Source organism: Anguilla anguilla, chromosome 3, assembly GCF_013347855.1.
Source record: "Anguilla anguilla isolate fAngAng1 chromosome 3, fAngAng1.pri, whole genome shotgun sequence".
NCBI lineage: Eukaryota > Metazoa > Chordata > Actinopteri > Anguilliformes > Anguillidae > Anguilla > Anguilla anguilla.
In genome coordinates, this window is record NC_049203.1 from 38,495,512 (window position 1) to 38,511,934 (window position 16,423).

General features: G+C 38.6%; 1 protein-coding gene across 7 annotated transcripts in view; it reads left to right on the forward strand.

Annotated features, from left to right (window-relative positions):
* Nucleotides 1-3,608: 3,608 nt before the first annotated feature.
* The window catches only part of scn1laa (sodium channel, voltage-gated, type I-like, alpha), a 62,954-nt gene continuing 50,139 nt past the window's right edge, over nt 3,609-16,423 (forward strand). For 2 of the 7 annotated variants that reach the window (XM_035409285.1, XM_035409282.1), the window contains exon 1: nt 3,610-3,990. The gene's annotated coding sequence lies outside the window, so the exon portion shown is untranslated. Of the gene's footprint in view, nt 3,991-5,593; nt 5,923-16,061; nt 16,165-16,423 lie in introns of those variants that run through there. The other 5 variants (XM_035409283.1, XM_035409284.1, XM_035409288.1 and 2 more) reach the window with 5 other exon arrangements.

A 16,423-nucleotide genomic window follows, 5' to 3' on the forward strand; every position in this document is an offset into this window, starting at 1 on the left:
TGGACTAAATAGAATGATCTAATGTCTTTGACAGATGCCATTATGTGGTGCTTTTCCTTTAAAGCCTTGTAAAGTCTGCGGTATCACACTCTATTGATAACTGTTTTATTAAATTAAGCTGAAATAGTTGTTAGTATGGCTTCAAAATTTAAAAATTGATCACGCCTGATGGGAACACCTAAAGTAATGCCGGAAAATGACTGTGATGCATGATGTCATAGGGGGAACACAAACAGCTCTGCTATTATACCTTTAGGTTGAAAAAATGACATAAATGGACAGCCTTTGTTGAAAAGATGACAGAAATGGACAGCATTTAAATATTTTATTCTGAATCAACGAACATTATCAGTGACTCAGATATCAGACATAATTGCTAATCCTGCTACCGCAATACAGCCATTCAGATTTGAGTTAGAGGTGATTGGAGTTGGAGAATTCTTCCCAAAGCCAACAACCAGAGCACTTTGTGGGAAATTTGTTTTTTTTTAGCTATCTTTCCGTTGATTCATGTGAGAAGACTGATACCAAATGTGTGCGTCATTGTGCGTCCAGTACAAGGATATTAGGGATATTATCTATTAGGGCTTATTTCTTGCCTTTATTTAAATAAAATTATGTTTTTAACATTGTGAATCATTTAAAAGGACAACTTCTTCCATTTGGCTGGTGTTTAAATGAAGGTGTTTAAATAAATGGTATCTTGTGCTTACCATTTAAATTCATTGAGAGTAACTTGGTTCTGAAGTTTAAGTTTTGCTGGCTATTCCAGGTAGAGGGTGAGGAAAACATGAAGGGCTTCTTTCCCAACTAAGTCTTAAGTACAGTGTCCAGAGACCATAACCCATCAGTGCTACGTTCCAGTCCATAAAAGCTGAGTCAAATGACTATCAAGCCCTCGAGCCCTGCTTTTCCTCTCACTGATGGAGTCAACAACAAAAAAACACATTTCAGTGATAGGAAATATCTCAAAAGCTTTAGCAGGCCTCATAATTTCAATTAAATTAATTGTAGTTGTGCAAAAAATAAGTTCTCTACACCACAGTGACAGAGAAAAGCACAATATTTTTTCTCAGTGCTCTAATGGCAAGATTTGTGGTTAAATTTAAAGTGAATTCACGTTTATACATCATCTTTTTAGCTATATTTTTTAGACTGTTGGTCGTTCCTTGTAGCTGGCTAATGGTAAGATCAAAAATGTTTAGAATGACTTTCTATTACATACATATATTTTGTACTGAAGCACAGATTTCACTGAGCTTGGATGGGAGCAAATATTAGATATCCAAAATATCCAGTATTTTAGCTATCCAATTAGCTAAAATACTGAAGCAACAGATTTACCTTTTGAGAGTGAACTATTATGAAGGAAAATAATGCTTAATCAAATGTGGTTCAATTGCTTGATAGTGAAAGTCATTAACTGTTCAGAACATTAAAGCACCAGTAGCTAATACAATCTGCATGCTTGTGGATTAGGACATCAAATTAACATTTGCATTTGGTATCAATCTATATTAACTAAAAAATTATATGAAATGTGAAGACCAAAATATTAATTTCCCAGAAGGACTGGAGGGGGAAAGAATAATGCTGATAGGTGATTCCTACCTAAATTAACAAACTCAGTCAAAAGCAGATTCAGGAAAAAGTATTATTTCATATCTTGCATGTGTCGTGCTTCTGGGAAACCATGACATGTTACATATTGCAAATTTTTTTAATGTTTTTGTTTTGGAAATATGTTAGGTTTTGCCAAAATGTAAGGGTGGTGACTGAACAAGACACAACCACACAAAAGAAACAGAGAACTAGGATCTTTGTCATTTATCCCTTCTAGGGTACTTTTGAAAACAAGGGAATGAATACGCATAGTTATAACTTAAATGGAAGGGCAGGAAAACAGTTTGCATCAGTTTTATTTTGGAATTTGAGAAATGATCCCTTACAGCAGGTAAAATAACATTCTGATTCAACAGGGAAAATATGCAGGGTATCACTATTATTTGTCTTTATAGACTAATGCTGAGAGAGTTCTGTTCAGGTTGTCAGAAGTAGTACATATTTAGCATGTGTGTGTATTCAATAATACTCATGTTTATAAGATATTTAATGTGGTTTTTGATTACTCCTAAGGTTTAATATCTGGTTGTGTATTAACTAAAAAGATACTACCGTGAGCGACCATTACACTTGAGAACACATTGTTCTTGCTCAAAATGAAAAAGCACTGACCGATTGCTCAGTTTTCTGTATGCAAACCAAAAAACACATGCAGGGGATACATTTTTCACTGTATTTCAAGAGCACTGCATTTTTCCATTTTCAAACATTTGTAAAAACTTTATTTTCACTCAGTAAAAACAATAGTTATTCAACGTATTTTATTTACATTGTGGATTTACATGAGCGGAATCATAGTGGCTACACTGCAAGATGCAAACCTCTCCTCAGCAGAAAGAGTCCAAGGGCCAGATTAGAATTTGTCCAAAAAATGCCAGTACTGCATACCCCAAAGAGACCTATATAAACCAGTTCCAGAAACAAAACACATTAGACAGCATAGTTACTCAAACATACACACATAAATATCTCTCTCTCTCTCTCTCTCTCTCTCTCTCTCTCTCTCTCACACACACACACACACACAATTAGTTCTCTTCGGTGATTTAAAAAGAATATAATTCTCTAGGGAGATACAATAAGTAATACTGTGTTTTTGTTTTGACTCCTAAATTAAAACTCTAAAAATGTTGGTTTGGCATTAAATGTGAAAGGAGTGCCATCCAACATAGTGCCATTTGAAAGATTATTTTATCATCTGGCACTATGTTGAATGGCACTCCATGTACGTGTACTGCCAAACAGCCCGTTGCTGAGTTCTTATTTAGGAGCCAAAACAAATGCACTATTAGCTTATAGCCACTAGGTGTCGCCTGTAGCCTTGGAAGGAGTGTACAAGTCCAAACGCAGAGCCGAGGTTATCGTGGGCTGCTCTAATTAATTTATTAGGAAACGGCCTAGCAGTATGCATTTGGGTTCACTATTTCCTTTTATGTTACTGTGACTGCAATAATTATACGGAAAAATTCGCATTCACTGCTTCTTCACAGTAAATACATTTGTTGAATTACTGGCAATGACATCTCTTAATTTACTTGTTTCACCTATCACCAGACAACATCTGTTGCTTTTCTTGCATTCAGTTTGCGAAGAAAATCCATTTTATGCGTACTACTAACTAATAGTGGGTTAAAGTGTAAACTGTGCGTGTGTGTGCGCGCGCGTGTGTGCATGTGTGTGTGCATGCATGCGTGTGTGGGCGCGCGCGCGCGTGTGTATGTTTTCCTTTATTCATTGGGGGTAAGTAAAAGGATATGTTTAAAATGTAGATGGCAAAGGATACATTTCATCTTAAGTCATTCCTGGGTTGTTAGTTTTATGGATATATATATAAACAGTATTGTAAATTGTAGCTGTTCTACAGCATATTAGCAACAGTACATACACCCTTCTCAATAAAGATGCGTAGAAGTCAATATCGACCTTGTCGCCACCCTCTGCTTGTACAAGACGAAGCAAAGTCGAGATCAAACATTACATATTCTGTGTTAAAGACAGCTGCAGACAAACACAACTTAACACATTAATTACTGCGAGGTCCCTGTCTGCAGCTGTCGTCTGCAGTTTGGGGGGCTCACATGGACTCCCCTTCTTGACTGTTCCAGAAGAGGCGTGAAGCCCTCGGAGGAGCTGGCGTCATTCTTACCCAGAGATGAATAACCGGAAGCGCAGATCGGTGTTACTGGCGACACTGGCAGCAAATGAATAGTTCTCTGCGGTGATTGTTATTCTACCTACCTGGGAAATACACATTCGAGGAGGAAAAGTTCATTTTCATTGTTGATCAGAGCTGTTGACATCGTCCACAGAAGAAAGCTCGGGATCTGCACCGCGTTTATAGATCCCTACCTGTCGCGGATTATGATGGTGAGTACAGAGAAGATGACTGGGTTAGCAACGCCTTAAGGTGATGAAACGGGGATGCCGTGGCGGAGGTTTTCTCATGCATTAACAAGGACAAAATAATTTGTAATTTCGGAATTGCTGTAAAGAAAACATGTGTAAACAACAAAAGTCTTATATTTTTGTTAATTTTTGTATGTGTTTTCACACGATTGGTTTCACAGCTGAAAATACGTGGCCATATCTTCAAAGAAAAAATAAATAAAAAGTATGGCCCTTGACAATACTGATCATATAAAAAACACGGGTTATTAACATGTTATCTTTCTGTCTTATTACTTATATCACAAAGATCATTCACACCATTGGTCACGTAGAGCCTACTATAGCTAGTGGTTCGTTGCATCTAAAATCTCGACAGTTGACGGATTTCCTTTTAAATTCCTCACCAACTCTAAGCTTTATTTTGATAATAGCCAATTTATTGAATGATGTTCATGGTCCTTGGCATATGTCCTTAGCTCTTTGGAAGGTAATTATCTGTGGCCTCTCCAATGAATCCTGTTTTTATACCGACAGACATTGAAAAAGGCGTCAACTACCATCATTGGTTCTGAACTACCGTCTCCAAAGCTCAATCCTTTTGGCAGATCAATATCCAAAATTAAAAATATATTCTTGCGGTTTTACGCAAACATTGGAAATGCGACGTCCGATTAGTTTTTATCATGTTTTTGATCGTGCGCTTTAGCCTATGTTACCGGTCAGAAAGCTGCGGAGGCTGGTGTCTGCCCGAAAGGCTGAATTTCTGGTTGTATGGGGATCCGTTCGTATCACTGTTCACCATTAATAGTTTTCGCATGAATTTTATAACATTTTACCCTAACACGCGCATCTTTCGTTTTTTTTTTCAAGAAAAGCTTGAAGACAGTGACATTACACCGAGCAGGTTAACTTAAACGGTTATGATAGATGGAGGGGGTTAAGGAAGGAAGGGGAACCATGCAAACACACTAAGCTAAGATAGTTCAGGGGGAAAAAAATGTTAAAGGTGTTTGCTTGTCGATCAGTTGAATATGATCACATGCATATAGGCTGCTTGAACTACCTGAATCATCCGCCTCTTAGAGAGGTGGAGGGGTGCTGATTGCACATAAGGACGAACCCTAATAATGTATGGCCTGCTATAGCTAATAGTCAACTTTTGCTGGATCTCTGACTATAAAATGTGTTCCCACGAGCTGAGCGATTGTGAGTAGTACAAAAGATTCAATGTTGCGTTGGCCAGTAACTGTCATGACACCCTGAATACATTTTTATGTTAAAGAATCAACGCATGTGGCGTCTCTCGCATAGATATTCGGACTGGTGTAATTAGCCTACTGGAGAAACCAAGGGAAATGGGCAGAGTCAACCAGCTGGCCAACTTACTTTACCTGTCGCCTTGTCCGCTGAAGGGATTTACGACGTCAATAAATATTTGCATCAAATTGACAAAAAATATTTAGATATATGACACGTACCACCACATGCTCATTTAAAAGCTGAGTTTAAATATGAAATTATATTTCTATAAAATAAACTCATTCAGACGGCAGTCAGGAAAGACATCCATCCATTTTAGCACGGATGCATATTGATGGGCAGGGTGTGGAGTTCAAATAAAATAGCCTACCGACTGAGACAAGCGCAAACCTTTTCCGATAGCTACCCGATAGTATGTGATCTTTACGTTTTCTATGAAGGTGTATGACGTAAAGGGTCGCTTTGAGCGATATTTTATAGTGTGAATGGGCAGGGCGGCTCAGGGGCTGTTTATTTTCACGGGCTGGCGTAGGGCAGGGCGGAGATGCTGCGGTAAGAGGCATTAGAGCCTTCTCTATGGAACTGAACGAAGCCTCCAATATGGCGACAACTGCGAATCCTTCTTCTCGTATAAAACCCACGACGGACAAGGTACCGATCCTGATTCCACATGCTTTTAGAGGCAATCACAATGCGAGATTTCATTTATGTTGTCGTATCCATCTTGAACAATCCGGGGCTGTCGTTTTCCTTGCTATAAGCGCCATATTAAATAATTTGTATTTTTGTTTTGGATGCGCTTCTAATGATTAATAAAGCACGATTTGTTGAGTGAGCAAGCGTTCGAAATCGTCGTGCGTTAAATTAAATTTTACATTACAATATTATTTTATTGAAAGCCTAATTAATAAAACAGGTGTGTGCAGACTCCAAACAAGGCTCGGTATTTGGTGTACATATATATATATATATATATATATATATATATATATATATATAATTTCGCTTAGCTTTGTAGTCTGCACATCTATATTTATACATATATATTTGATTAATGGAGCAAGTAAGTTTGTTGCCCCCCCCCCCCCCCCCCCCCCCACCCCCTCCCAAAAGGAAAAAAAAAACATTTGTGGCTACGTGAAACACTTTTTTCCCATGATCTATCGTGACAGACTAAATCATAATCAGGTGACTGTCCTTGAAGACTTCAAGTATCTCAAAGAGTATTATAGCAGACTGATCGTTAACTTAGCAATGTCATGGACTATCACGTGAGGCACATTTAATATATCTTACGTTTATATTCGGTTTATTGTAATTTCACTGAACATTTAATTCTGGGTTACTTAACTGAACAATACAGTGACTAGCATTTCTGGAAAGAATGCATAATGTCTTGGCGAATGGCAACTTGAACAGATTTAGCAGGCTGTGATAGGCTACCGGTAATTCTAATCGATAACGTTGTTGTAGACGCCCCTGTGGCTGTTACCCCCTGACCTTTAGCTGTGCCCCTTCTGTTTCCTCTTTGTGAACTTAAGCGAATGGAAATAACAAATTTCTGTTCAGCCAGAAATAGGAAAGGAAAGAACTAGACGAGCTCGGAAAATTCTACTTTCTCCAGCATGGACTCAATCGCTTAAACATACAGGGACGAAAATAGAAATGTTTATTTTTTCCAAAAATGAAGGATAGTCCTGCTTTTATTTGACAGGATAGTCCGCATGCCAGGTGTTCACTAATTCGAAACTGAAAATTCAACGTGACATCCTTGGCATTTCAGCATTGCTGGACCGTGTTTGTTACATGAAAACGTGAGAACGGTCATCAAACGGTCATCGGAAATCAGAGAGGCGATGTAAAAATCTTAGGCCTATCTATGTTATTTTTAGGAGCAACATTTTGAAAAAGTACTAATTTAATGTGGTCCATGTATAACAGCTTTCGTGAGCATTCGAACCTGTTGTGTTGATGTATATTAGAAGACATAGGCCTAAGTTTTGCCATGTGCTATTCACAGCAACATTGTGTTCCAACGATTAATGTTTGGATTCTGACGTAGTAGCCTACAGCCATGGTCATATCAAGAGGAAACCGAGGCTAATTTAGAAACAGAAAACTGGCAGGCTTCGTCATTAATACTCTTCTGGGAATTATCTCATTTAGGCTATGTTTCATTGTGTAATCAATATGTTGTAATACATAAAAATGTAGTTGTTCGTTAAGACATACCAGACGCTAAATAGGGAAAAATATCTCGAGACAACACCCAAATCCTTCAAGGAGTTAATATTTCAGAACCCTGGAGAGCACCACGCGCCTACGCCCGTAGACAATGTTTTTTTAGTGGTTAGGAAAACTACGCAAAACAACTAATCTTTAGGCTGTCCAGCACGTGATTTCCAACAATATATTCCTGTTTCGACTTTACTGTCCTCAACACGTTGTTTGTTTGTTTTTTATTATCTCAGTCATTGCTTGAGTACCTTATGCACGGATAATACATTTAAATCAATGTAATATTTTTGTATTTGAAAACCGTGATATTTGTTCAAATCAGAGCATTTTTAGTGTCATAGGCACATTATAACAAAGAAAGGTTTTTTTCTTGCTTAAACCCGGCCTACTTACTTTAAAAATGCCCATGTGGTGAACGAGCAGAGGTAGGGAACACAGTTGAAAATATAAAGAAACTAAACAGCATTTTTCTTTCCTGGTGTGTGTTGTGATGTGGGTACATTGTCCTTGTTGTACTTCCAAAGTACTTCATAACTACCTAGCATGTGTACAAACGCTGCAGAATGGCATTTACTGTACATGTGGGTATGATGAAATTTGCCATAGGTGTCCCCTGTGAGAATGTGTGTTGTGGACATCCTACCTAGTGGGCATGGCTTTTCTGCCTATGAAATTTGCCATAGGTGTCCCCTGTGAGAATGTGTGTTGTGGACATCCTACCTAGTGGGCATGGCTTTTCTGCATCTTTCTGTGCATTGATGAACCTGATCTATGATTACTAGCACTAGCCTGTAGGGTAGAGTGTCCATACGTTTCTTTAAGGAAATGCCTGTATATTTATTTATGAGTTCAATAGGGAATGTAGAAATGGAAGCTCAGTGATTGAGAATAGAACTGTCTAATTTTGCCTCTGGTTGCTTGTTAATATTTTATCAGATACAAATGAAAAATGTTATATTGGGCGAATTCGATGATTAGTCTTCTTTTTTATGGATTCATCTGGAAATTGTTTTTGAATGTCATTCCCTGAGATTTCTTTTGGCGATGAAGTTGTAGACTTCAGGTACTTTGTGCGATCATTGTACATTTGTGGTTTTGTTGTCTGAAATTTTTTGCATGAGGATGTTATTTCAAATGTGTTGTGATTGTGTTTTCGCGGTTGGGATTGATTCCGGAAATGTAGGGGTGTCATTCCATTGTTATTGAAGCCACAGAGAGACAGGTTGGAATGTGTTGGCTTGAAATTGTGTACAGTACATGATTTTGGGGTGTACGATGGTATGGGCTGTTTGATGGTACAGGGTGATGCAATGCCACTCATGGCTTTTGAGGAGGGCTTGTTTTTGCACCTCTGTGTGTGTGTGTCATCTCTGGAGAAAAACGAACAGATCTGTGGGACTGGTTTGCGAAGCAAAGAGCTCACCTCGCATTGGAAGCGACCTAGGGATTTCCAAGTCAAACGTTGTCCCGCCCACTAAAGCAAATCTCTCACCAGTGCCACGCAGCAGGTGATCATGCTCCATTTGTGTGAGCTTTCAGAGGTGGTTTAGTACTGTTCCAACGTATGTGGCGATTTCCTATGGAACTATATATGAATTGATATGTGTATGTATATATAGACAGTGAGCTCCTTAAAATTTGGTACAAAGCAATATTTTTTTCTTAATTTGGCTCTGTACTCCATGATTGTATATTTGTAATCAAACAATTCATATGAGGTTAAAGTGCAGATTCTCCACTTTTATTAAAGCGTATTTTCATGGTTTCAGCAATAACAGCACTTTTTATACTCAGCCCCCCCCCCCCCCCTCAGGACATCATAATGGTCGGGACACATGGCTTCACAGGTGTTTCTGATTAGTCAGGCATGTTAAATTGACTCCAGTGCAGGTATAAGAGAGCTTTCAGCATCTAGTCTTCATTCTGGACTTTTGGTTGCCTTTGGAGTCTGTTATTGGCATTTGTCTGCATAAAGCCAATGAAAGTCAAGGAAGCCATTAGGAGGCTGAGAAATAAGAAAAAAACACAGACACATAGACTAAACCTCCGGCTTACTAAAATAAACAGTTCAGAACATTATTATGAAGAAAGAGAGCACTGGTGAGCTCAGTAATCGCAAAGGGCCAAGGTAGACCTCTAGAGTTGATGACCAAAGAACACCTGTCTTACAGCTCAGAAACACCCTTTAGGAAGCAGGCATATAAATAGCAGACACAAATTATTTTCTATAATCCTGCTTTGTAATCCTGTTTATTTCTGTTTTGGTCATTTATTATTAGGTTAAAATATATAATGACAACATTTACTTAAAAAAATAAGGCTGCAGTAATGTTACTAACCACTTCCAATTGATTAAGCAGTTTTTAAACTTTGTATATGTATGAGATCACTTAAACAGGTCATATTGGATACAGCACTATTTTTGAAAACACCATGCTTCATTAGAATAAACATCAATGTTGTCATGTAGCTATCATCGTTTTCCAGCAATTTGCATTTTGTTTACATTTGCACTAGCTCTCAGTTGTTTTGTGCTGTCAGGAGAATGCTATATTTAGGACAGCTTTAAAGACCTGAAAAACAAGAAGTTGTCCCAGTTATAGGAATTCAGCTGAAGCCTGTGACAGTGTTACTTTTCATCGCGCATCAACTAACAACACAGTTAACCTGCAAGCAGGAAAGGAAGCTGAACTTAAGCTAAACATAGCTAGCTAGCTAGCTAGTACCATTGCAAGCTGGTATAATCTACATTTTTTATTAATTTCACTAGCTGGATACAGTTGTTGGTTTTACAGATCTGCAAGTATTTCTTAAGTCCTTTGGTAAGCTCATCAGTGCAATTGTGAAACATTTAACTAGCCTACTGGCGTTATTTGTCATTTTCCTTGTGGAATATTGTGGTGATGCATCGGTAAGGCTAGCCAGCTAATTCAGAACAAATAGTTCTTGCCACAGATTATTCCTAACTAGCTAGGCTAGTTAGCCTCCCAATCCACAATCTAACTGTCAATGGATTTTTCAACATTAACACATCTCTCAGACAGAGATATTTTTAGCCAGCTGTATAATTGACCTTAATAGATTGCTCATACTAACTTGAAAATGCAACAACAACAAAAAATCTTTCAATGAGGAGACATTTGCATTAAGATCTTAAGCAGATTTATTTGGTGCTAACCTGCATGTTTTTCAACAAGCAAGCTAATGTTAAGTTTCTTTTCCCTTTCTCTCTCTCCCTTTGTGTGGCCATCTCAATCCAGAGCACACAGAAGCTATGTGGAGTCAGTGAAAGTGCTTCAATCTCTTCATTTTCAGACATCTCAGAATTTGAAGTTATTTGAAAAGGCAGATTGTGACAAGAAATTTCACAGAGGGCATGTTGAAGTGCATCTGACAAGTTGTGGACTCCATCTCCCATCAGCCCCATAAGCAATGGGGTTCTGCCATTTAAATGTATCCCAGTTCTCCAGTATTTATGTAAGAAGGGCAGGGCTTTTATAACTGACTACTGAAAATGCTGGTCCCTGAAAATGGATGCTTTCACAGATGCTTTCAATTATTTTCTTTTAGTTAAAATATGATTCAGAGATTGCTTCTATTTAGTCAGTGAACTGTAATTTTGAAACATGGCATTTCTTTGGGGTGGCCAGCTCTGCTCTCTCATGTGTTACCAATGGCTATCACTTGAATAGACAACTAATCATTAAATAGAAAAATTCTGCATCTTTTTGTTTAGAGAGTCTAGCAGAGCTTGCTGTGTTATTGGAGTTAGGATGACTAATACACTGCACAGACAGTTAAAACACAGGTTATCCGTCCACTCAGAGTGAGAGAGGGGAGAGAGAGAGAGAGAGAGAGAAAGACATTCTGCGCTTCGCGCTGCTGTTTATTTTGGTATGCGTGGGGCTGGTGACCCTGTCAGCCTCCTACCCTGTTGCCTATCTCTCTAATAACTGGAAAGGCGGGGCCAAGGCTGTGGCTGATGCTTGCTTCACATGTCTACAGAGACATCCTAGCATGGAGATTGGGCCGCAGGATAAATTCTTTTTTATGTGCTGGTCTGTTAGGTTGTAACTTGACAGGATCATTTTCAGACTTTTGATTTTACTCTGTGATTGAGCACACAAAGCATTGCTGAGCATATTCAGACCAAAGATACACATGTACAGATTGAACTTCAGTCTGAAATTGCACTTAAATCTGCACCTCAGCAGATTAAGTGCATTTAGATTTTGTGCGCAACCAGTGTGTACACAAAGGGGAGTGAGATGCACACATGACGCAGAGTTTGAGGGTGTGTCCCACGTTAGACCGAGATGGGCACACTCAAACTATTAGTTCAATACAGTGTGTATTATTTCAGCTAGCTTGTTTGTACAAAAACCATTGTTGTTTGTTAGATGAATGATTGTGGCAGAAAATAGAAATGTGCAAGAATGTATAATGCATTTTAAACATTTAAACATTTAGTGGAAATTAATTTATTTGGCAAGTAACCATGGTACAGGTGGGCCAATGTACAGCAAGCTTGTCAGTTGATTCAAAATAAGCCCCATTCAGGGTGGTTAAGACCCCCCATTGGGGTTAAATTGCCCTGTCAGGGCTTACTTTGAAACTATTGACTTGCTTGATGTATATCCTTTGCAAAATTAACCCTTTAGAAACCAATGGAATCGTATGGGAAATTTATTTTATAGAATCCCAGCGGGATAACTCTTGAGCTGTTTAACCAGTTTCAGTTAGCTAAAAATAACTCTAGAAAAAAGTTAAATGTGTTATTGTAAGTTCAGGGTTATGTATCTGTCACCTAAAATAAAGTTGCAAAGAAAGCACATTGAATTTAGTTATAATGTCAGAGCCAGCTGGTGAGAATGGGAGCTATTATGGTTTTGTATCTAACTATTGGGATTGGGAACATAATGAGAAATTGGTTAGTTACATTCATAGTTTTTCCATTATCAAATTTTCAAAAGAGGCCTGCCGTTTTTTTTTCAATACAGGCGCACTTTGCAGAAATGAGAAAATCTCACTGCATACTAATTTCTCGGAAGCCAAAAAAGAATAAATAGAAAGTAATTTGCAGTACAATTTTCCACTTGTTTTTTGTTTCATTTTCTGCCACAATCTGAGAAAGTCTTAAACTAGCCTTAAGGTGCTCCCATCACGCCCCCACCCCCCACCCCCCCTTCCCTTGTAATTGTTCTTGGCCTCTCAAAATAATGAAATAATCTTGGTCCTTGTTATCAAGTGATGAATGAGTGCTTAGTTTTGCTCATGGTTATACTTCTTCCTCACATAAGGTAAATGGATAGGAAAAATAGCAGGCATTGTGGTGGCTCATTGCTTACCAATCAGATTTTCGTGTTAACTGCTGCTGCAGGATGGTGACAGTGATGGTAATGGGTTGGGTGGAGCACCTGAGGTCTTTTCTTTGAGGAATTATTCCAGTTTTGCTTCGGAGGTGCTCTTTTCAGGATATCCTTCTTAGATTTGCTTGGTTACGCTGCAGGCTGCAGTTGACACCACAATCAAAACATAACCAAACTAGTGGCAGCAAAACAGTGGTGACTTGTGTTGTTTGGCAATATTTTTTTTTTTTTTTTGTCGTATGGAATATAGGGTTAATTGCAGCGTGCTTAGCTTGATATTAAACCTCAGGTTTAAACCTCTTGACCACCGTTTTTCAAAATGGGTGCCGTGAAATCCCTCCAGGGGTGCCTCGAAATTTAAGCTAGCCTAGGTTAAAAATTAAAAAGTTATGAAAAAACTAAGATTTCAATTCATAATGGAGCATTTGTAAGCTCATACTGCAAATATTACCACTGGTCTGAACTTTGTCCTTCTTTGCGCATTCAATGTCTTTCTGCACTGGCTGATCTCCCATTTTGATTTAAATATAGTTTTTATGGTCTAATAAAATACTATATTTAGTATAATATGGTCTAATCCTCTGAAACTGCCAATTTTTAAAATGTTTTGCCTAGATTAATGACATGGTGCTTTTGTAACATAACCTCTGAAAATATGATTAATGAAGAAAATTTGAAAAAACTGAAATTAAGATTTCCTGCCCCCCACTTTTTATGCTGACTTTTTTATTGAATCATTCTGCTATATAGCTTGTTGTATTTACGCCAAGTATCTTGATGCATTATTATATTAGTGTAGGTGCAGGGGCCTCATATATGAAGGGTATGTACGTATCAAAGTGCTGAGCAACTTTCTATGCAGAGAACGGTAGCCTATTTATGAGAAAACGTGACGTAAGAAGTTTCCTACTCTTCTCATATTTTATAGTTGCCATACACCGAATTTCAGGACTGTACTGATTTGGCAGCCTATTTGATGACTCGCACTGGCAACAAAACAATAAGGCATACGAGAAAATAATTATAAGTAGAATTATTTTTCTGTTCTTACTATGTGTGATAGCCTAATGTTTGATTCCAGTAAAGTACCATGAAATTACTGTCCGTGTGTTTTAATTGTCCACATTTAATTCACTTTTTACCTCACAGGATGGTGCAGTTATGCAATTACTTCAGATCAGGTTCCCCACAATATAGACTGATAATAGTACCAGCTAGCTTGATGGACAGATAATTATATCAGCTCCCCTGATTACCTTCTTGTGTGATCAAATGCTAAATTGGCAACGGCATATATAGAGTTGATGATCGTTCGTACCATACCTTAAACCACTTTGTATTTCTGGTAATGTTCTCCCCTCTGAACGGACAGCATTCAGTGCCACAGTGACGTTCTGCTCCTCCTCATATTTCGTTTTGTTTCACACACGACTGCTCACAATTTGAGAAATAACATTCTTTCTTCACACCCCCATCTGCCATTAATTCGACATTCTGCCCTATGGATAAGATATGAACAGGGATGTATAAATGCTGAACGTCTTAATTGTGGGTGTTTCTGACCATCTGGAGGAGTGGACACTAAGCGCGCGGGCAAACATTTACGCTGATTTTATCTGGGCGCTCTTATTTGTCATGAGAAACGTGTGTACACGGGGTGTTTCCCATTACTTTTCACTCCTCACCTCCTTTCCTCCACTCCCCAAATACTACTCGTCTCCTACCTGGAAGTATGTGGAGGAAAGGATGGGAGGAGACAAGTTTAAAGCCGCTTCTCCAATACAGTTCTGTGTGCTTTTCTCGTCGCCTACAATATTGGGTCAAAGGAGGGAGGGAGGACACATAGATTTGTTTCCAGGGCACGGTGGAGAGGAGGTGGTAGTGGAGGAAAGAAAGATAAGTTTTTCGAATATTGAGACACACCTGTGTTGTTTGGTGACTCTGAGAAAAAACCTCCGTACAGAGCAAATCAGAAACATGCATACATTTAGTGCGGATTCTAGGCAAACTTTGCTACATGCGGACCCAAGGATCTAGCAAGGCTTGAACCCTGAGGCTGTTGTGCTAACCACTGGGCTAGATTAGCAGAGCAGTCAAACTGCTAGTTATTTCACATGCAGTAATAGTCCCACTGGCTAATGAGAATTGCCTAAATATGTAATTTTTAAAAGTTGAATGAAATGGATTTAATATTTTGACATGTTTGTCTATCTCTGTCAATACTACAGATTTACAACATTTGCGACCAATTCATCACTTACAAACGTGTTTAAGGTGTTGCAAAGTGCATTTCGGGATGCTGCGGAAATGGAAATTATTTACAGGGTTGCCTAGGGCCTGAAAAGCTTGGGAACCATTGCTCTAGGCCACAGAACTGTATCACAACTGGAAAAGCTAATCCTTACTTCACAGTTGCAGATAGCAGTTCCAGTTGTAACAGTTATGCAGTCTAGGGTTTTAAACCTCTGGTTTAAAGCATGCTGCAATTGATCCATTGTGTTTACATGGGTATATATGTTTGTATGCTAGGCTAGGTTTACGTTGTATGGCAGGCTATGTATAACTTGCTGTGGGAATAGTGAGAAGTGTCACAGCCTGCTATTTCACCCAAATTCTAGTAGGCTTCTTATTTTCTTAGGTGGCTTGCAGCTTGAGTATTTAAAGGATCGATTTGCCCCTGGATGCAACCAACAAATCTTCCATGGGAAGATTACTCACCTATTCATCTGTCAGTGTATTAATGACCAATTCTTGTGCATGCCTTACTGTGTCATATTAGATACTTACAGGCACAGGTACAGTTAAAGTAATAATTTCCCAAGCCAATATTTGTCTATTCTGAAATAAAAAATGAACTGAATGCAATTTTATCTTCTGAATGTTTTCATGGTTCCTCTTGTCGTGTCATCTCTCAAAAGAATATAGCCTGAAAATGAATTTTCAGGCTGAATTGCAAATGTGAACGGCCACTGACCCACAAAATATACATCCAGCCACCGTGGCCATGTGTCATACCTTAACATTCTTACCCACAGCAGAATGTCTAATTTGACTGGACAAGGGCAGCATGGCTGCTTGGCGACGACCATTTCAAGTGTTCCATTTCAGTTCATATCTGTACATATTTTCAGTAAATTGTTGCTGAGAGAACTGAATGATTGTGCCAGTGTTTTTGTCTTCCAGCTGGACTTTGACCCCTATGCTCTGGTAGAAGCTTTCTATTATAAATGGAAGGCAATAAAAGTTGCAGTATTGGAGAAGCCTCCACCCTAGGGCTTAGAGAAAGGTTGGTACCAGGGCCACAGCATGATCCCAGCCTGACGCTTCATTCTAAGTTGGGGGTCGCGCTCAGATCTCATTCGCCCCGAAAGTAAGCTTTCATAAAAGCTTAAAAACGGTTTCCTTTCCCATCCATGAAGCATTTCATGCATCTCCATATCAGAATGCGCTGCATCGATTTATTGATTTATAAAAATTAAAAAAAATGTATACGTATACACCGTAATGCACCTGCCATTTCATCCATGTTTTCTTCCGTTTAGCAA